General features: G+C 39.8%; 1 pseudogene; it reads right to left on the bottom strand.

The window, feature by feature from the left end:
• Nucleotides 1–1,185: 1,185 nt before the first annotated feature.
• Nucleotides 1,186–20,253, bottom strand: LOC119819841 (annotated as a pseudogene).
• Nucleotides 20,254–21,895: the final 1,642 nt, after the last annotated feature.

Below are 21,895 nucleotides of genomic sequence, written 5' to 3'. Positions count from 1 at the left end.
GTGGCATGTACTGTCCCTTTCCTCTATATGATAGACCATTTAATTGTCTTGGTTTTGTACATATCTTGGACAGGAACACATAACAGTTTATGTGTGTAATGACCATCTGATGTCCAGAGGTAACCATATCACAGAACTCTTCTCCATTTTATGGTACTTTCAGTCTTTCAACCCACTCTTCAGTTTTGTTCCCTGAGGCTTGTGGGAGGAAGAAGGATGGGTAGGAAAGTGAGGTATGCAGGAGTTTTGATATAGACATTCTGTCTCTGGAGAAGCACTTCTGCATTCAATGATGGCTGCTGGTGGATGGAGATTCATTTTATTTGCAGGTGTAGCTATTGATTTGCAGATGACTATATTACTAAATATTTGTGAATGGTATATACAGTTGAATCATAGGTGTCAATTATATATGATGAATATGTGAATCGATGATATTTGTATGAATCAGTACACAGACATCGACTTGGGAATCTTTTCTTTCTGATCATGATGTGTTTTGTGGAATCATGCTCAACTTTCTTTCCACATTTCTGTTAAGATTTGGTGCACATATTAATTATATTACTGAAATATTTGCTTGAAATTAAACTGACTTCATAATGTAAGTAAATAATCACATCTCAAGCATCAGCAGCAAATATGACTGCACAGTCCAATGCATCTGTATGTGCACACATTCTGCTAAGTTCAGCCTATCTCACAGAGCTTGCACACAACCATTACCTACAAATATATTCTGTGTGAACAGGTCCCAAATGATATGAGAATAAAGACTAGAGAAAATACCTAGTATTTTCTTCATGTCTGTTCTGAATTTGAATCACTGAGTTTGTTGTCTGTTGATTGTGCCCTTCTGTACTAAAGTTCCTCTGCAAGAAGGTTTATGCCTGGGCTGACACAGAAGTTCCCTCATTGCTTATCTTTCATAGAAATACATACCAGTGTCCTCAGTGATTACAGAGTATAGTTTTAGGAAGAACTGATTCTCAGATGTTTCACTAGTTATGAACCATCGGCTCTTGTAAGAAGCACTATACCTGGTGCCACAACCACCAACCACTACTTACATAACTCACCCACTCTATGACCTTCCTTGGAGCTGTCAAATCCAGGCCCAGACTGGTGATAGAGTAACTATTGAAAATACAGCTAAGGGAAAATGAGTGTGAGAGCTTAATCAGTCTAGGTCTTGTCTCCTGAAGCTTCACCTGGGACAACACACCTGAGTATAAGAAAATATCAACACTATCAATTACCTCCTGGTAAAACCTCTATAATAATGGCATATGTGTAAAATGGTAACACTCACCTTGGGGTTTTGTCACCAGTGACAGAAGAAGACCCAATAGCCTCATCGATAAACAACACTCCTTTTTGCACTGATGTCAGGAATGTGTGTGAGAAAGCTATGAGATCCCACAGCCCAGGATAGAATACAATAGAACTGGAAGATAAATCTCCATGCAGAATGCCAGCCTTTTCTTTATAAGTCAGGGGGTGAAAATTGACTCCCCACATTCCTTTCAAGATAAAATAACTGTCACAACATTATTGATGCATGAGTCTAGAAAAGATCATATGGTCTTTTGAGTTATTATAAAGTAACACTTTAGTGTTATTATACATCTATGACTGTACCTATCTTCCTTTTCAAAGACCCACCATCTGGTAGTTAGTCTGAATATGCTCTAGGGTGGTGCCCAGGATTCTCTTGTAATTTTGATATTACTAATTTGACTGAACCCTACAGAATTCCTGAATTTTTGTTCATGTTAAAAATCTTATGATAGATTCACATTTAACTTAGAGCTTCTTGTTATAGGAGGTCCACACCCACCCTGCTCCAATTTCACTGAGTGATGCTGGTGAAACTAGATAGACTCTCAAATCCCATACTACCACTCTAATGGAACCAATTCATTCTTTATATAGTGACCTTGCTAACAGTCTATGCAGGGCATGTGTGTGACTACAAGATGGGAGGAGGTTTGTGATGGACCAACTGCAAGGACTCAGGGTAAGGAGTCTGAGATTACCTATACAACCCTGTGTGTTTGCAGAAGTTATTTCCTTACCGTCATACATCCCTGCTTCACTATTTGAGAGCTTGGCTTGGAGTCAAGTCTAAACAATGACTTCTCCAGTGAATTCTGGTTTTGATTCTGCTTCTCAGGGTTTCAGCATAAACACCAAGCTTCAGATTGTGATTGGTAGTATAGAGAATGGAAGTCACTAGAGTCCAGGTAAAGCATTGAAGGACAGGAAAGGAATTCACTCCTCACATCAGGATATGGGGAATAGTATATTGAATTTACTACCCTTTGCTTCAACCAATAATCCATTACTGGTACTGGGAATCAGTCATGGCATATTTTATTAGGGTTCACATTGATGTTCTCTCTCTCTCTCTCTCTCTCTCTCTCTCTCTCTCTCTCTCTGTGTGTGTGTCCTCTCTCTCTCTCTCTCTCTCTCTCTCTCTCTCTCTCTCTCTCTCTCTCTCAACCAAACTACTATATGGTCATGTACTCCATCCTCACAAAATTCAATTATGGAATAAACTGCTTCTTCAGTTTCTTCTTGTGTGTGTGGAAAGGAAGATGTGTCTCAGGAGAGGTGGGATCTAGTCCAAGATTCAAGTATCACTTTTGTGCCATATAGCAAGGCTCTTATCCAATTTGTTCAAGTTTGGCTGACAGTCACTAATAGAGATGAAATTTGACTACTCATATTCCTTACCTTTAAATAATCTTCAAGACATATACATTATTTCGTGCTCTGTGTCAGGGATGGGAGTTTACTCATAAGAAAAGGCACGAGGCTCCTCAAACAAAACAAGTTATTAACATTGACTCTAGTTTCCTACCAGAAATAGATAAAAGATAATATTGCTGAAGACATCATTACAGGAAGTTTGAGGAATCAAGCTGAAGATGGCCTAATATACAGGAATGCACTCATGGCTGATACTCTAAACCCTCAGGCTTGGGGAGGTCACAGTTCTTAGAGAAAAACCTACTACAGTCATTTTGTTAACTGGACATATTAGAAAATATATTATAAATATTTATGTTTAAATACATAGTTAGTGCTGCTCTCAGTCTTTCTTATATAAGTTTATTTTGCAGTGGAGTAATGCTTAATTCTGAGATATATAACTTTTCACATTCTAGTGAATGTGCTCTGGTCTATTGAGCATCTATATCAACTCCTCCATGCCAAAAGAATACCTCAGTAGAGAGTGTGGAGAGCATGTAAGATCAAGAGAATGAGGAGTGCTATGTTATAGATCTCCATGACAATGTGAACAGATCAACAACAGATCCTTATTTTCATCACATTTGACTTGACAAATGTTATCTTTGCTTTGAATACCCACTTGGTCTTCTCCAGTGAGATCAATCAGAAGGTTCCAAGAATGTGATGGAGGATAGAGTACAACACACAACCCTTTCCACAAATCCTACAGGTGCCACAATCTGGGACATCTGATATTCAGATCAAGGATCTGTGACTCAGATATCATAGCAGAGAACACAAAAGTTATTTGCAAGTGAATCAGTGTAAGTAAGTACTCTGTGGGGGAAGCCATGGATGGATCTAGAAATGAATCTACATGATGAAATTAAAATCCTGTAAGCTTTTAAAATGTGTTTAAATACCTTGGTGTGGGTAGGGTATTTTATTTTAGCCAAAACCAAATTGATTACACACCAGGAATCTGACAAGACCAGAATAGACCCTAAGACATAGAAACTACATCGTGATTCAACAGCATTTTCAGACAGGGACTTGAGGCTCAGGGACACCTTAAGCAGTGTGTTATCCAGGAACCTCCTGTAGACTCCTGAACATCAACTGCTGTTTGTAACATGAGGGTCTGCTTGTTGCAGTTTCCATCCTGCCCAGTTCCCACAGCAGGGAAGTCCCAAAGAAATTACACAGAGGTCTCCATAAGATTATAAACTGATTGGCCCTTTAGCATAGGCTTTGTATTTACTCTTATAAGTAATATTAACCCATTATTCTTATCTATGTTAGTCACATGGCTCAGTACCTTTTTCAGTGGGGCAGGTCACATCCAGCTTCTTCAGTGATTTGGGCAGGAGTAGGAGGAATGGGCTTCCTCCTTCCCAGAATCTACCTGTTCTCATGGCCCCACCTCTACTTCCTGTCTTGTTGACCCACTTATACTTCTTGCCTGGCCAATCAACATTTATTTAAAACATGATTGACAGAATACAGACAATTCTCCTGCACCATTTCCCCTCATTTTTTTAAACAAAAGAAAGTATCCATAGTCCATTTTTTTGGTAATGGGGGCATATTATTCCAGTCTACTTCCATCTGGTTGGAGGCACTGATAATCTTATGTGGACCTGTTCTGGATGAAGAACTCAGACGTTTGGGTCACCTGTTCTGGTCAGAGATTTCTCAGGTGGTCTTCCTTGATCTAACCTTATTTTTCTTAACTCAGAATGAATCCACAGCCTCTCATTTTCTGTAGAAACAAAAGCAAAATCTCTTCTCCAAAGTAACATACCTTTTGACTTCTGTTTTGAAGTCAAGGTATTTTCAAAATACCTATCTGTGATTAATTCAACAGCATTTATAAGCAAATATCTTTTAGTAGCTCTTGCTCCTTCAGCATTCCAACAATTCAAAGAGAGCATAATAACATACAGTATCAAGATTCTCTGTGTGTTTTCCATCTTTATGCAGCTTTATTTTAACCTTTAATTCTTATATCTTTACTTTTTGGCTTTTTGAGACAGTGTTTCTGTGTATCTTTGTCCTGGAACTCATTCTGTAGACCAAGCTATCCTTGAACTCACAGAGATCCACTTGCTTCTGCCTCCCTGGTGCTTGGATTAAAGGTGTCTGCCACCACACCTTAAATTTACAAAGGTCTGTCTGTCTCTGCTTCCCAAGCTTTGGGATTAAAAGCATGTGCTACCACACTTTGAAACATCTACCTCTGCCCCCCAAGTGTTGGGATTAAAAGTGTATACCACCACACCCAAATATTCTCTTTCTTTTTTATATTGTGAGAACTTTAACCTTTTGCTTTTTTCTTCCAAGCCAGTAAATATTTTTAATACACAGCAAACCATTTAGAGGTTTTTTATTATCTTTGAATCTCTCTTTACTGTATATCTCTCTTTTTTGACTACATGAATATTTAATTTACCAAGCAATATGGGTAAAATTAAAGCTGTGGCTTTGGCAGAAGGATCCAGCCCATTCCTTAGCTTTCTATGATTCCAGCTCAAGGCTGAGGTATCAGCCAGAGCCGTGTTCACTGCCACAACTCCATGGAATTTCAAGGTCCCTGCCCAGGAAGCAAACTGCAGTAGTGTGCTCAGAAACCACACTCAAATGCTTTGTACTCAGATTGCCTGCCTGAAAGAGTTAGAGTTTGCCCTGGCAGGATGGCCCAGAAAACCGGCATTTTAAAATGGCATTTTAAAACTTTTTTCCTGCTATGGCAGAAAAGCATATAGTCAGCTTTTTATCAACACAATTTAAATGTTCCTTGGCAGAACCTCTTAAAAGAGCTGCAATGTTTTGCAGCTAAAACTGAGTGAGGAAGCCCCTCTTAACTGAGAGTGTTTTCTTGCCTCTAGCAAGCAGAGCAGACCTGAGCAATTGCTGCTACCAAGAAGCCATGCTTTACTCTATTCTTTTCTTTCTAGAATTACTTCCCAAGCTCTGTGAGGCTTTATGTGGATACAGTTGTCCATGTTGGGTGCCATTCTGTAGTAAGAGGAGCAGGCTGCAGCTGGATTGTTTGGGTTTCTGGCACACCCAGTACCCTAGCTGTTTAGTCCCAGAAAAAAATCTCAGTTGGTAGAGCATGAGGCTGTTAATCTCAGGGTTATGGGTTCGAGCCCCATGTTGGCCACCAGATGAAGGTGTAAGTCACAAACAATCCCATAGTAGTTTGAAATTATGACTAATAAAATGGTTATTTATTGAAAGAGAGAAAACTTATAGGTCTCCGTCCCAGACAATAGCTCTTTGTGTGATCAGGAAAGGAGTCTAGTAGCCAGAAGCAGAGCTGGAAGCAAGAGAGTGAGCACACAGCTACCACTGCTTTTTAAGGCAAATGAGACCATGCCCAAGTGGGGTGGTACCTTAAAGGCTACTGGCTGAAGGAGCAGAAGGAGCTCCTGCACCAGCTGTCTAGCTGCATTGTCTCTATGGTCTGAGTACCAGAGCATAGCCAGGGTAAATGATGAAATTGATGTTCATGTTTCATGTGAGGATGATGTAGAGAGTGGAGGAATTCAACGTTAATGGTTTACAGTCCTACCAGGGTATTCCATCATAATTCATTGTCTCCAACAGAAATCCTAAATTCTACTCTAACTGGACAATTAAACGAAGCTCTGTTGTGAATCGAAGGACCCCCCCCCCCCAACTCCCAATGTTCCTTGAGTCTCTTCAAGATTCATCCTTGTGCCTGCAGCCCAGCCAGGTCTGCCCTGTGTGATGTTATCTATCTTGTTCAGATGAGATTGCAAATTACATAGAAAAATAAATATTACAGTGGAAAACAGGAATTCAAAAATATTCAAATGCATTATAAATCAGTACAGACTAAATTCTAGAAGAGAAACATGACTTTGATTCACATAGCAAACCAAGAAACAGAGAAGCCAACTCTTCATGGGCTTGTACACCTGCTGTGATTCAGCACACTAAAATATCTTATGTTAGTGCTGGGTGAAGGGGTGTGGTTGATCGGCAGAAATGATTAACCAGACTAGCTTTAATATATAATATTCAGCTTTAATAAAGGAAAGAAAAGGGAAATTACAAAAGCCAAGGTTCCAGCCAGGACCACAGGAAACAAAGAGAGGGCGGGCCGCACACCCCCAAGATTTTATAAGTAAATTTAGCTACCTAAGAGGGACATGCCTTACAAACAAGGTGATTGGCTGGGCTTCCCCTCAGCTGGGGAGCCTCAGTGGGCCTTTGTACCACCTGCTGGCCCTGAGATCTCTGTAGGAAGGTTGTTGTACAGGTTCACACTAGGAGTTCCATCACTGTGTCTCTGGTGGAGTAATATATATGGATATGTCTCCCGTTTGCAGACGTTCAGTTTTTAAGGGAGGACTTGGCTCTTGGAGTTGTCCTGCTGATGGTGTCCCTAGATTTGAGAATTGAATTATACTCAGTGTTTTCATTTTACCATATTATTCATTAACTCCAGACTCTATTCTGGAGAACTGGTGGACCCCAGTGTACATGACAGCTGGTTAAGGAGAGCACAGAGACAGTGCAGGTGAGAGACAGGATATGGGTCTGTGATGGCTGCACCAGGTTTAGGTCCTGACTCCTCACCTGGACCTGGGACAGGTCATCTAGGGACAAGCAACAGCATCAGTAGTCATTAAAATCTGTAGATGATGAATCTGGGTCTCTCTCCTTAAACCCTGAAATGCCTTAGAGGTAGGAAGGAAGGGCATGAGGCAGAAGAGCAGCACCAGGACAGCCATTGCTATCCTGGAGGTTCCAGTGAGAAGAAGATGGATCTCTCAGCTGGCCTTCAAGTTCTTTATGAGTCTGAAGCTTCTTTGAATTGGGAGAGGTTACTGAGAGTGTAAAAGAAAGCATAGGAGCCTTTCATCTGGGCGGCATCCCTAGGCTGCCAGGAATTGTGATCCTGGCAGTGGAGTTCCATCAGGACTGGTGAGTGAGTGCGACCATGGGGCAACCTGCCCTGGAGAGAGCACAGACCGCCTCCCCCAGCTCCCGCTGCAGGATGTCTTTGGTTCTCAGGTCCCTGCCTCTCCCAAGCCTTCCCCTAGTGTATTCAAGTGTCCTGCTCCTATACTAAGGCCATCCACACCAAAGGGGTCCGACTCTGGCCTCCAGCAGGTCTGAGGATTCCTGAAAGGGAGTGCGGCGGGCTCCTTCAGAGAGTGCCCCAAGGAATAGCTCCTGCTCTGGCACTGAGGCATCCAATGAGGATTCAGTCACAGCAAAGATTGATCTAAGACACCGAGCACCTCATGGCTCCATTTGAAGGAAGAGATGGGCAGGCGCCAATGCAAGAACTCCTCCAACAACATGAAAGGCAACATGACATCACCAGAATCCAGACATCCCGAAAACAACAAGAATTGAACACCCTACTCCAGAATATATAGAATAAAACCCACCTTAAACAGTACTTTATGAAAATAATAGAGGACCTTAAACAGGAGGTAAAAAACTGCCATAATAAGAAATGGAGATGACAAACAAAAAGGTAGACAAAATAAATATCTTCAAAGATACCAAGAAAAGCAAGAAAAATAAGAAAAAGCAATCAAACAGGTAAGGGAAACCATACAAGACCTGATAAATGAAATGGAGTCGGGTAATGAAGAAAACACAATCTGAGGGAAGACTGGGAAATGGAAATTCTAAGTAAAGAACAGAAACTTCAGAGACAAGTATTTGCAACCAAATACATGAGATGGAAGAAAGAATCACGGACTCTGAAGATACTATAGAGGAAATAAATTCACAAAATTATAAGAACAAAACAAATCTAACAAATTCTTAACACAAAACATCAGGAAATCTGGGACCACCATAAAAGACCAAACCCTAAGAATAATTGGGGTAGAAAAAGGAGAAGAATTACAATTCAAAGGCCCAGAAAACATATTCAACAAAATTATAGAAGAAAACTTCCCCAACCTAAAGAAGGATGTTCCTATGAAGGTACAAGAAGCCTACAGAACACCAAATAGACTGGATCAAAAGAAAGCATCCCCACGCCATATATTAATCAAAACACAAATCATACAGAATAAAGAAAAGATATTAAGAGCGCAAAGGAAAAGGTCAAAGTAACATATAAAGGGAAACCTATCAGAATTACACCTGATTTCTCAGTGGAAAACATGAAAGCCAGTAGAGCTTGGATAGGTGTGTTACAGATACTAAGGGAACATGGATGCAAACCTAGACTACTATACCCAGCAAAGCTTGCATTCACCATCGATAAAGAAAACAAGATATTCCAGGACATAAACAGATTTAAGCAATACGCAGCCACAAATCCAGCCTTGCAGAAAGTAATAGAAGGAAAATCACTAACCAAGGAGTCCAACAATTCCCACCAATAACTCAGACATACTAGCGACCCTTTTACCAGCACAACTCAAAGAAGGGTAACACACAAACTCTACTACCAGAAAAAAATGGCAGGAGTTAACAACCACTGGTAATTAATATCACTGAATATCAATGGACTCAATTCACCTATAAAAAGGCACAGGCTAAGAGATTGGATACGAAAAACAGGATCCCAACGTTCTGCTGTTACCAAGAAACTCACCTCAACCACAAAGACAGACATCTACTCAGAGTAAAGAGATGGGAAAAGGTTTATTAAGCAAATGGTCCCTAAAAAACAAAGCGGGCTGTGACCATACTAATTTCTAACAAAGTGGACTTCAAACTAAAATCAATCAGAAGAGATGGAAAGGGACATTTTATACTCATAAGAGGAAAAATCCATCAGAATGAAGTCTCAATCCTGAATATCTATGCCCCTAATATAGAAGCACCCACTTATGTAAAATAAACATTACTATAGAACTCAAGGCAGCCATCAAACCACACACCATTAATAGTAGGAGACTTCAACATCCTCTCTCACCAATGGACAGGTCAATCAGACAGAAAACCTAAACAGAAATTAAAGACCTTAATGGAGGGTAATGAAACCCAAATGGACCTTAACAGACATCTATAGAACATTCCACCCAAATAGGAAAGAATATACCTTCTTCTCTGCCAGCTCAGGGAACCTTTTCGAAATTGACCATATACTCTGTAACAAAGCAAACTTCCACAGTTACAAAAAAAACATTAGTAACCACCTGTGTCTTTTTGGATCACCATGGATTAAAATTAGAATTCAACAGCAACGCTACCCCCAGAAAGCCTGCAAACTCATGGAAACTGAACATTCAACTACTTGAACCACACCTGGGTCAAGGAAGAAATAAAGAAAAGAAATTAAAGTCTTTCTTGAATTTAATGAACACAAAGACACAACATACTCAAACCTATGGGACACAATGAAAGCAGTGCTAAGAGGAAAGTTCATAGCAACTAAGTGCTCACTTAAAGAAAACAGAGAAAAGCACTCATTGGAAGACTTAACAACACACCTAAAAACCATAGAAAAAATAAGAAGCAGACTCACCTAGGAGGAGTAGAAGACTGGAAATAATCAAACTGAGAGCAGAATCAACCAAATAGAAAAACAGAAAACAATCCAAAGAATCAATGAAATAAAAAGCTGGTTCTTGAGAAAATCAAAAAGATGACAAAACCCCTAGCCAAACTAATCAATGGCAGAGAGAGAGGAGACACAAGCCAAATTAATAAGATCAGAAACGAAAAGGGGGACATAACCACAGAAACAGGGGGAAAATTCAGGAAATCATTAGATCTATTACAAAAGCCTGTATGTCACAAAATTGGAAAATGTAAAAGAAATGGATACTTTTTAGATTAAGCTACCACATACCGAAGTTAAACAAGGACCAGTTGAACAATCTAAATAGTCCTGTTAGTCGAGAAAATTAGAAACTGTTATCAGAAACCCTCCCTATCTAAAAAAGCCCAGGGCCAGATGGGTTCAATGCAGAATTCTACCAGAACTTCCAAGAAGACCCTAATACCTATACTCCTTAAGGTATTTCATAATATAGAAACAGAACAGTCATTGCTAAATTCCCTTTTATGAAGCTACAGTTACCCTGATACCTAAACCACACAAAGACCCAACCAAGAAAGATAATTACTGGCCAATATCATTCATGAACCTCGACAAAAAATTCTCATAAAATACTGGCAAAAGGATCCAAGAAACACATTAGAAAAATTATCCACTACATTCAAGTCAGGCTTGCATCCAGAGATGCAGGGCTGGTTCAACATATGAAAATCTATCAATGTAATCCATCATATAAATAAGCTGAAGGATAAAAACCATATGATCATCTCATTAGATGCTTGAAAGACTATTGACAAAATTCAACACCCCCTTTATGATAAAGGTCTTGGAGGAGATTAGGGATACAAGGGTCATTCCTAAATATAATAAAGGCTATTAACAGCAAGCCAACAGCTAACATCAAATTAAATGGAGAGAAACTCAAGGCCATCCCCACTAAATTCAGGAACACGACAAGGCTGTCCACTCTCTCCTTATCTCTTCAATATGATGCTTGAGGTTCTAGCAATAGCAATAGACAACATAAGGGGATCAATCGGATTTGAATTGGAAGGAAGAAGTTAAACTTTCGTTATTTGCAGATGATATGGTAGTGTACATAAGCGACCTGAAAAACTCCACCAAAGAACTCCTACATCTTATAAACTCCTTCAGTAATGTGGCAGGATACAAGATCAACTCCAAAAAATCATTTGACTCCTATACACAAAGGATAAGGAAGCAGAGAGGGAATCAGAGATGTATAACCTTTCACGATAGCCACAAATAGCATAAAATATCTTGGGGTAACTCTAACCAAGGAAGTGAAGGATCTATTTGACAAGAACTTAATTCTCTGAAGAAAGAAATTGTAGAGGATACAAGAAAATGGGAAGGTTCTCCCTTGCTCATGGATTGGGAGGATTAATTAGTAAAAATGGCAATTCCACCAAAGGCAATCTATAGATTCAATGCACTCCCCATAAAGGTCGCAACAAAATTCTTCACAGATATTGAGAGGACAATAATCAACTTTATATTGAAAACATGAAACCAGGATAGCCAAAACAATCTCATACAATAAAGGAAATTCTGGAGGCATTACCATCCCTGACTTCAAACTCTATTACAGAGCTGCAGTATTGAAAAACAGCTTGGTATTGGCATAAAAACAGAGAATTTGACCAATGGAATTCAAATAGAAGACCCGGATCTTAACCCACAAACCTATGAACACCTGATTTTCGACAAAGGAGCCAAAGTACACAATGGAAGAAAGAGAGCATCTTCAACAAATGGTGCTGTCATAACTAGATCTCAACTGTAGAAGAAATGAAAGTAGATCCATAATCTATCACCATGCACAAAACTCAAGTCCAAATGGATTAAAGACCTCAATATTAATCTGAACACACTGAGCCTGATAGAGGAAAAAGTTGGAAGTACTCTACAACATATGGGCACAGGGATACTGTTTCCTACGTATAACCCCAGCAGGACAGACATTAAGGGCAACATTGAATAAATGGGACCTCCTGAAACTGAGCAGCTTCTGTAAGCAAAAAAGGCAGCCTACTGACTGGGAAAAGATCTTCACCAACCCTGCAATAGACAAATTTCTGAAATCCCAAAATGTATAAGGAACTCAAGAGACTAGACTTTAAAATGCTAATTAACCCATTTAAAAAGTGGGGCACTGAACTGAACAGAGAATTCTCAACAGTAGTACAAATTGCCAAAAGACACTTAAGGTCATGCTCAACCTCCTTAGCTATCAGGGAAATGCAATCAAAATAACTTGAGATACCATCTTACACCTGTCAGATTGGCTAAATCAAAAACACCAATGATAGCCTGTGCTGGAGAGGTTGTGGGGGTAAGGGGTACTCTCATCCATTGCTTGGTGGGAATGCACACTTGTGCAACAACTTTGGAAAGCAGTGTGGCAGTTTTTCAGGAAATTCGGGATCAACCTACCCCAGGACCCAGCAATTCCACTCTTGGAAATATACCCAAGAGAAGACCAATCATACTACAAAAACATTTGTTCAACTATGTTCATAGCAGCATTATTTGTAATAGCCAGAACCTGGAAACAACCTAGATGCCCTTCAGTGGCAGAATGGATGAAGAAACTGTGGAATATAGACATATTAGAGTACTACTCAGCGGTAAAAAACAATGACATCTTGAATTTTGCATGCAAATGGATGGAAATAGAAAACACTATTCTGAGTGAGGTAATCCAGACCCAAAAAGATGAACGTGGGATGTACTCATTCATAATGGTTTTTAGCCATAATAAAGGACATAGAGCCTATAATTTGTTGATCCTTGAAAAGACAATAAGAAGGTGAAACCAAAGAAAAACATATAGTTATCCTCCTGGATATTGGAAGCAGACAAGTTTGCCGGGCAAAAATTGGGAACTTGGGGGTGGGGTGGGTTGGGGGCAAGGGGAGATGTGGAGAGCAAAGCATGAAGGGGAGGATAGGGAAAGCTTGGGGGAATGGGATGCTTGTGATATAGGAAGGGTGGATATGGTAGAAGGGAAGCATATATCCTTATTAAGGGAGCCATTTTAGGATTATTAAGAGACTTGACTCTAGAGGGGTTCCCAGGTATCCAGGGAGAAGCCCCCAGCTAGTTCCCTGGGCAGCTGAGTAAAGGGAGTCGGAAAAGGCCAGATCCTATAGCCATACTGATGATTATTTTGCATATCACCATAGAATCTTTATCTGCCAAGGGATGGAGCTAAAGACAGAGCCCCACACTGGAGCACCGGACTGAGTTCCCAAGGTCCTGACATGGAGCAGAAGGAGGGAAAACATGAGAAAGAAAGTCAGGACCGTCAGGGATCCTTCATCTGGCGATGGCTTGAGGTAAAGACAGAGCCACACATTGGTGCACCGAACTGAGTGCCCAAGGTCCAAATGAGGAGCAGAAGGATGGAAAACATGAGCAAGGAAGTCTGGACTGCGAGGAATGCTCCCACCCACTGAGATGATGGGGCTGATTCTTTCAGAGCTTACCAAGCCCAGCAGGACTGGGACTGAAAAAGCATGAGATAAAACCGGTCTCCCTGAACATGGCAGACAATGTGGGCTGCTGAGAAGCCAAGGACAATGACACTGGATTTGGACCCTACTACACATACTGGCTTTGGGGGTCCTGGCCTGTTTGGGTGCTCACCTTCCTACACCTGGATCGAAGGGGGGGGAACTTCGACTTCCCACAGTGCAGGGAACCCTTAATGCTCTCTAGACAGGAGAGGGAGGGGGAGGGGAGGAGGGAGAGGGGTAATTGGGAGGCAGAGAGAGAGAGAGGAAGAGAGGGAGTGGAAATTTTTAATTAAAAAAAAGAAAATAAATAAACATCATCATAATAAAAAATCATTACACATCATATAAGTACATAAGTAGATTATGGTACATAAATATGTCATGTTTTCAGAGTTTAAAAAATAATAGATAGATAGATAGATAGATGAATAAATAAATAAATTAAACAGTAAAAGACTACCAAGCTAAAAAGTGTGTCACACGTCTGTAATCCCAGTACTAAGGCATCTGAGTCTGGAGAATCTTGATTTGCGAGCCAGCTACATAGTGATACCCTGTCTCAAGAGAGAGCAAACCACAACAAAGTAACAAAAAGATTTAGAAAAGATCCCTTTTCATTTAAAAATTGACTTTTATTTAAAAATACAGAAGTTCAAAACTAGCTATCAGCTACCATCAAGAAATGAGTAATTTCAAATGTTATATAAAATAGTTCAGATCTTACCAGAAACAATTCCAGCAAGAGACACAAATGGGCAGCCACGACATGAAAAAGATGTTCAACAGTATTAGCCTTTGGGAAATGCAAATTAACTACAGTTAGATCCCATTTTGTAGCCAGAAAATGGTTTAATTTTAAAAAGAAAGTAAATAACAAACGTTGGCAAAGACGTGGAGAAGTTAGAATCCTCACTCACTGCTGTTGGAAATGCAAAACAATGCAGCCATTTAACAACACTCTGCCAACTCCTCAGAGTGAAATGCAGAATTACCATGTGATCCAGCATTTCCACTTCTAGGTATATACTCAAGAGAAACAACAACTGATGTGAACACAACAATGTGTGCAAATGTTAAAGCGGCTTTATTCTTAATGGCCCCAAAGCCGAGACAACGCAAATGTTCAACAGAAAGTCAATGGACAAGGAAAGTGAGGAATCCTCTTAAGATGCAAATTGTGATAAAGGATAATGTTCTGGTCCATGTTACAACCCAGAGACAAACTGAAAGCATTATACAAAATGTAAAGTCTGTGTGTATGATTCTGGTGTGCAAACAAGTTCAGAATGGCTGACGTATAGACCAATAGCCTGTTAGTGGTTGGGTAAATGTAGGCTCCTTTGAGGAGTGACGGTTATTTTTGAGAATCCAATGATAGTCAGGGCAGCAGGATCCTATGGATATTCTGAAGCTGTTGCATTGTGTACTTTATATGAGTAAAATGTCTGTTATGTAAATTATACATAAACAGAGCTGTTGAGTCCCCAAAAGAATGGCCTTAAACATTAAGGATGAGCCAGATGGACCCACTCTTAGGTGCTTTTATTTTGAAAACATTGTTGTATACCTATGAGGCCTTCGACTCATTCCATGTTCTCAATATTCATAAAAAAACCCTAATAAATAGAGAATTAAGCTTTTTATTCTTCCATAGAAAATTAACTGTGAAAATTGCCATTCTGTTGTAGAATACATGGAAATGTCTCATTGCAAATACTATGTCTGTGCCTAAATTAATAGAATCAGCTAAAATGCATGTTATGGGATTTAAAAACAATAAAATTAATGCAAAAACATAAAAAAGAAAGCATAGGAGGTTTCCATTTCCCCTTCAGGTGACTGACATTTGTTTCCTATTTCTTAGTAGAAATAGAAATGGATTCTCAAGAATATTTTCTTGGTTCTGGCTATGTTTCCAATCCCTGAAAAACTAGAAATATTTTGAGTTGTACTGTGCAGATTTGTCAGACAAAAGAAGGAAACATTTAGGGTGAGTCCACATTCAATCAATGACAATAGAATGGGGTATCACTTACTCATGTATTTGAAAGTCTCTGAAAATTCATAAATTGGATTTCTAATGGAATTGGGGCTCATAGTGATCAGAAATCATACTTATGAAAACTTAGAATCTATTCTTTTGGTGTCTGTATAATCATCTTATTCTTATTCCTCATCTAGAAGATAACTTGTAATTGCTAACATTTAGTATGTGTGATCTCATGTGTTCATTGGGAAAAAACACAAGTGACTGACATACATATGATGTTATTAGGCTCAGACTATTTATCAAGGCACTTGTCCTTGAACGTCTTTATTTACATCAGTCTTTTTTTTCTCTTTGTATTTTTAGATTTCTCACTTTCTCTGTCCTCAGATTGTAGCACATAAGAACCCATGTTTTATGATTATTGCATTGTCAATGGATGATAAGCCAGCAGTTTATAATACCTCATGAAAAGAAGTAGCATCCAGCCAGGCTTGAGCATTATGAAAGATGAAGTAATAAAAAGACATAGAAACCTATGTGATGACAAGATATGGAAGCAGGGTATACTTGAACGTTGGGAACTGTTTGCCTTTTAGTGAGGATAATCATAGAGGACAAGGCACTGAAGGGTTTTGTCCCCTGCCTTAGTAGTGTAAATCACCAGGGATGGAAAATGAGCTGTAACCAACCTGCCTTGTCAGATCCCAAAGAACATCACCACTTCCTTTATTGAAATCCCACATTTTATGTCCCTCAATTTCTTGTGCATATTATATTTACTGTGAGTGGCAGTGGGAGAGCTAGAACTTAACATAGGTCAGAGTCAGACACTCATACTTCCAAATACTGATGGGGAACAGTATTTGTGTTCTCCTTATTCGCTACATTCAGTAAGTTAAAAGAATATTTTTCAGACATGTTTAATTTGTCTCATCTTGGGTTGGTCTGAAATTTGCATTGAGGTTACAAAAATCGGGGAAGGAATATCAGAAAAATAAAGACACATTTCTGATACTACATTTGAGAACTTGGTATAGGTTAACTTATTATTCACATATTTTTGACATAGTCTACTGCAGAGATAGTTGGCATCTATATTCTGTACTCTCTCAATTTCTGGGTTTCTGTTTCTGTGAATCGGTCTAGAAGGAATTCACTAAGCAAAAGTTATTTGCAAAGGGAATGAGTTGATGGGAAAGTCACATATTATTTTCAATTATCTTCTATTTGAGAGGTGGATCCTTGTTCTTAAATGTTTCATCAGTCATTTTCAACTGTCTGCAACCTCAGCCACACATTCCATAATACACAGACAGATACACACAAAAAGAATGAGATTCCCACTTCCAGATACAGTCCCATACCCATTCTTCACACCCACAGTCAGAAACACTCTCACATTCACTGGTAGAAAGGATGACTTTTTTCATTTTTAACAGAGTCATCTATCTAGGTGTTGGGGACTTTCCATATATACCAGGTATGAGAGAGTCTTTTGCTTCTGTCTCTCTATTGAATAGATTAAGATGGTATTTCACCATGCCCTACCATCAAATGCACTATTTTCAAGAATTAAATAATTTATTTCCTTGAAAAAATTTCAATACAATATATTCTGGTAATTATTTACATTATCTCTTCTTTTGCAGATTCTACCCATTTTGCCATTTCCAGAATTCCATAATGATAATTTTAAGGGTAATTTATGAGGATTCAAGTTCATTCATTTTCTTTTTTTTTTTTTTCCTCTCATGGTTTATTTTTTTTTAATATTTAAAAATTTCCATCTCCTTCCCTCCTCCTCCCCCCTCCCTCCCCTCCTCCTCCCCCTTCCCTCCCCTCCTTCTCCCCCTTCCCTCCCCTCCCATCCACCCATACCTCCCCTCCCTCCCTCTCGGAAGATGGGGAGAGAAAAGTGTGAAGGGGAGAGCGGGGGGAGCTCGGAGGAATGGGGTGCTTGGGATATAGGAAGGGTGGATATGAGAGCAGGGAAGCATATATCTTAATTTAAGGAGCTACCTGAGGGTTGTCAAGTGACTTGACCCTAGAGGGGTTCCCAGGTTTCCAGGGAGACGCCCCCAGTTAGTTCCTTGGGCAGCTGAGGAGAGGGAGCCTGAAAAGGCCAGTTCCTATAGCCATACTGATGAATTTCTTGCATATCACCATAGAACCTCCACCTGACGATAGATGAAGAAAATGACAGAGCCCCACATTGGAGCACCGGACTGAGCTCCCAAGGTCCTGATGAGGAGCAGAAGGAGAGAGAACATGAGAAAGAAAGTCAGGACTGTGAGGGAACCTCCAGCTGGCGACAGATGGGGAAGGTGACTGAGCCCCACATTGGAGCACTAGACTAAGTTCATTCATTTTCATATAGACAGTTAATTGTTTAAAAGTACATAATTGGCAATACATTTTCTCTTTTAAAATTATTTTACAATACATGTATTTGCTTTTACATATTACAATTCTTTTGTCAATGTATAGTGATAGGATCCAGGGCTCAACAGTGGTAAGATGCCTGCCTTCCAGTATTAGCATCTTAGCTTAATTCACAACACTTAGCTTAGAAGCTGTGTGTGATGGTTTATTCTATATTCCCAGCACTGGAGGGGGTTGTGACTGGAGGTTCTTTAAAACTTGCCATCCCAAGAATCTATCTGCACATTTGTGCTCCAGGTTCACTGTGAGATTCTGTCTCAAAAATAACATAGAAATGAACCAATAAACACACTCAATCTCAACTCTTGCCTTCAGATATGTGTGCAACCCATACACAGTGCACATACAGTCTAGACAGTTAGGTTTTCAAGCCATCCAAACATTGTCATTACCCTGCATTGGATTCATGGTTTATAGTTACTTAAAACTGTGTCATGGATGTTGCAGACCTTGAATGAACTGCTTGCTATGGAAATCAAGAGAGGAACTCCTGTAGACTTGTTCCTTCTCTACAACTTTACAACTGCATTTCATATTCTGAGGACTTCCATCCCTTTTCCAGCAATGAGAATGGCTCATTGAAGTCTCTAAAAGTAAGAAATGATATTTGTCTAGGTGCTTAATTCCTATTTTGAAGAGAGTTTGGTTCTTAAACTTAAGACATTTCACATGGTCCCAACAAACTTTACCACAGAGCTTCAAGTCTAGATCAGTCTTTTAAAATATCACATTATTCTACTGAAAATAATTTTTGAAGCCTGCATTTATGCACTACTAACAAATACACCAGGAACCGCAAATTCTTCTTCCTTGATGCCCAGCACTCATAACTGATTCTGTAAAGGATCAATTCACTGAGCATGGATCTCAGGAATGTTGGGGTATTGAGGATAAATCAATCCAAATGAAGAAAACAGAAGGAAGAGGACAAGGAGAAGTAGAGGGAAACCTTTCCCTCAGCTGGTGACTCCTATTCTGAGTCTGGAATCCATGACCTTTTCAAGACTACTGTGTAGTTGAAGCACAGCATGTGCTGGAATCTCACTATCCATCTTCAACACTACACACCTGAGTTAAAAGGTAAAAATGAGTAACAGTGTGTGTCACACATTGAAAAGAGAAACACAGAAGCTGTTCAGCATCATATGTCCTCTCACAAACACACACACACACACACACACACACACACACACACAAACAAACACACGGAGAGTAGTTAGAAAAAGTGAGAGAGAGAAAGAGAGAAAGAATGAGACTTTGAGAGAGAAAGGTACACAGATGGAGTTAAAGGGAAACAAGGAGAAACACTGTAATAAATAAACACACACAACCCAACAGGAAAAAGAAACTGGAAAAAAAAAACATTTGGACATTCAAGGATTACTACACATTATACATGTAGAGAAAATCGCTAAGTGTGATAAGGAAAAGCAGTGCAAACACAGAGAAGTTGAGTCTTCCATTTTTCTCTGAGCAGGCTCTTCTCCTACCCTGATTTCTAAATGCTCTCAGCGCCCCCTGCTGGTCCTGTGTTCCCCACAGTGGTGTTTGTGTCTGAGCTCACAGTAGAATTCACTCACTGTGTCTCTTGCACAGTAATACATGGCTGTGTCCTCAGATCTCAGACTGCTCATTTCCAGGTACAGAGTGTTCTTGGCATTGTCTCTGGAGATTGTGAACAGGCCCTTCACAGCGTCAGTATACCACCACTACTAATAGTTGCAACCCACTCCAGCCCCTTCCCAGGAGCCTGGCGGACCTAGGCCATTGCATAACTACTGAAGGAGAATCCAGAGGCTGCACAGGAGAGTTTCAGGGACTTTCCAGGCTGCACTAAGCCTCCCCCAGACTCCAGCAACTGCACCTCACACCGGACACCTGGAAACACAAAAAACTCTGGTTAGAAAACTGACACAGAAGATATTTTTTTTTCTCTTTCTCATGTACACACAACACACAGCATCTCATCTTTGTGAATTACCTTTTAAAATAAGGACAGAGAAAACCAGTATAAGCCCTAAGTTCATTTTGAGTGGCCTGTGTTCAGCGCTGAACCCTGGCTGGGAGGATTTGGGAATCCAGGGTTGGTCTCCTCTGCCAGAGCTGCAGGGTCAGGGCAGGCCTAGTTTTTATGGGCAGAAAGAAGAGTTATTTGCATATCTTCCTGCTAAAGCAGGCTTTGTTGTTGGACCTGGGCAGAAGGCAGTACTCGATGCAGATTTAAGTCATTATACACACTTATGACAGTTATAATAATTGAAGCATTAATGTAGCTCTGCGTAAACATTTTCCTCCTTAGGGATTCACTACACTGTACTTAGTTCCCTTTTCACCATATGCATAGAAATTGTTGTGTTTCCACACTGTCATGTTTCTTTAGGAGCAATGTGAAATTGAAAAGCTCCACGCTGCTGTGTTTCTAGATATTATCTCTGTTTTTCCCTTTGTCTCTGCTGGACATGGCTTCTTCCTGAGGAGGAATTTGGTAGGGTGACACCTCCCTCTAAGTAAACTCCTTCTCTGTGACAGGAACACTTGAGACTTTTTGATTTTTCCTCAGTTCTGAGAAATTCTGTCCTATGATCACTGGAAGTTTGCAAATGAGACATTCCTTGTGGTTGTCTTTCTTCTTATCTGTGATTGCTATGGAGATATATTTCTATTTGCAGCACTTAATCTTTTTCATCCTGAAATTTTCCCTATGATAATTTGCTACTTCTCACTGTGCCTTTCTTTTTCTCAACTTGATACCAGGCAACACATGGCTGTCTTCAGTTTTCTTATGTCAGTTTTTCATTCTGCATATTTATATCAGCATAATGGAGGCACTTAATAAGTTTTTATAACAAAACACAGAACTTTGGCATCAGTTTGGTATTGTCAGAAGACTGTTTTTATTTTCCTGAATTCTCATGCTTTCTACCCTCTCATCCCCTTTCTCTCATTATACCCAACATTTCATTTAAAACCTCTCTCTTACCCTGTGCCATTTCCTTCCCTCTTGCCCCTTACTTAAAATGTCTTTTCCTGTCTTGACTTCCATTCTAGTTCTGAGCCTACAAAACAGAAGTCAGAAAACCACATACAGAGTCTCAAACACACAATCTGGATTTTCTATAAGGCAGAAAATGTCTGTCCCAATCTTCAGTATGTTGTGTGATATAAGATTTTCAAAATCATTCAAGTTCCTCCAAGGCTCAGAGATCACTGATAAAGAAGATGAGGGAAGAATGTAAGGAGTGGAGCACATGGATGGGTGCTGTGAATGCTGTCTTCTAGACAAGTCATGGATATCACAATCATGGTCTCATAATGGCTGCTGTTGTCTGTATAATCCTAATTAGGGCCAAGCCAGCCTGGTATAGATAGGGCTGATAATTCCTTGGGCATACTTTTTACAGAGGAGCAGATGGAAATGTATTTTCTGGACAAGGGATATAGTCCTTCTTTTTTTTGAGGGTATGGTCACTGGTATGCTTCCAATATTGCAGTCCATGGGTTCACATACATGCACATATGGGCAGCATTAACTGTGCTTAAATAAGCATAAGGTTGATATGGCCCCATGCTTGCCAGATTTGGGAGGAGCTGGATGAAATGATATCATATGTAGAGATCCTAACAAATAAAGGAAAATAATATAAACTATATAACTAAGGCTCAAAACAA

The sequence above is a fragment of the Arvicola amphibius genome, chromosome 7 (genome assembly GCF_903992535.2).
Source record: "Arvicola amphibius chromosome 7, mArvAmp1.2, whole genome shotgun sequence".
In the NCBI taxonomy this organism is placed as follows: Eukaryota; Metazoa; Chordata; class Mammalia; order Rodentia; family Cricetidae; genus Arvicola; species Arvicola amphibius.
This window is presented reverse-complemented; position numbering and strand designations above follow the sequence as displayed.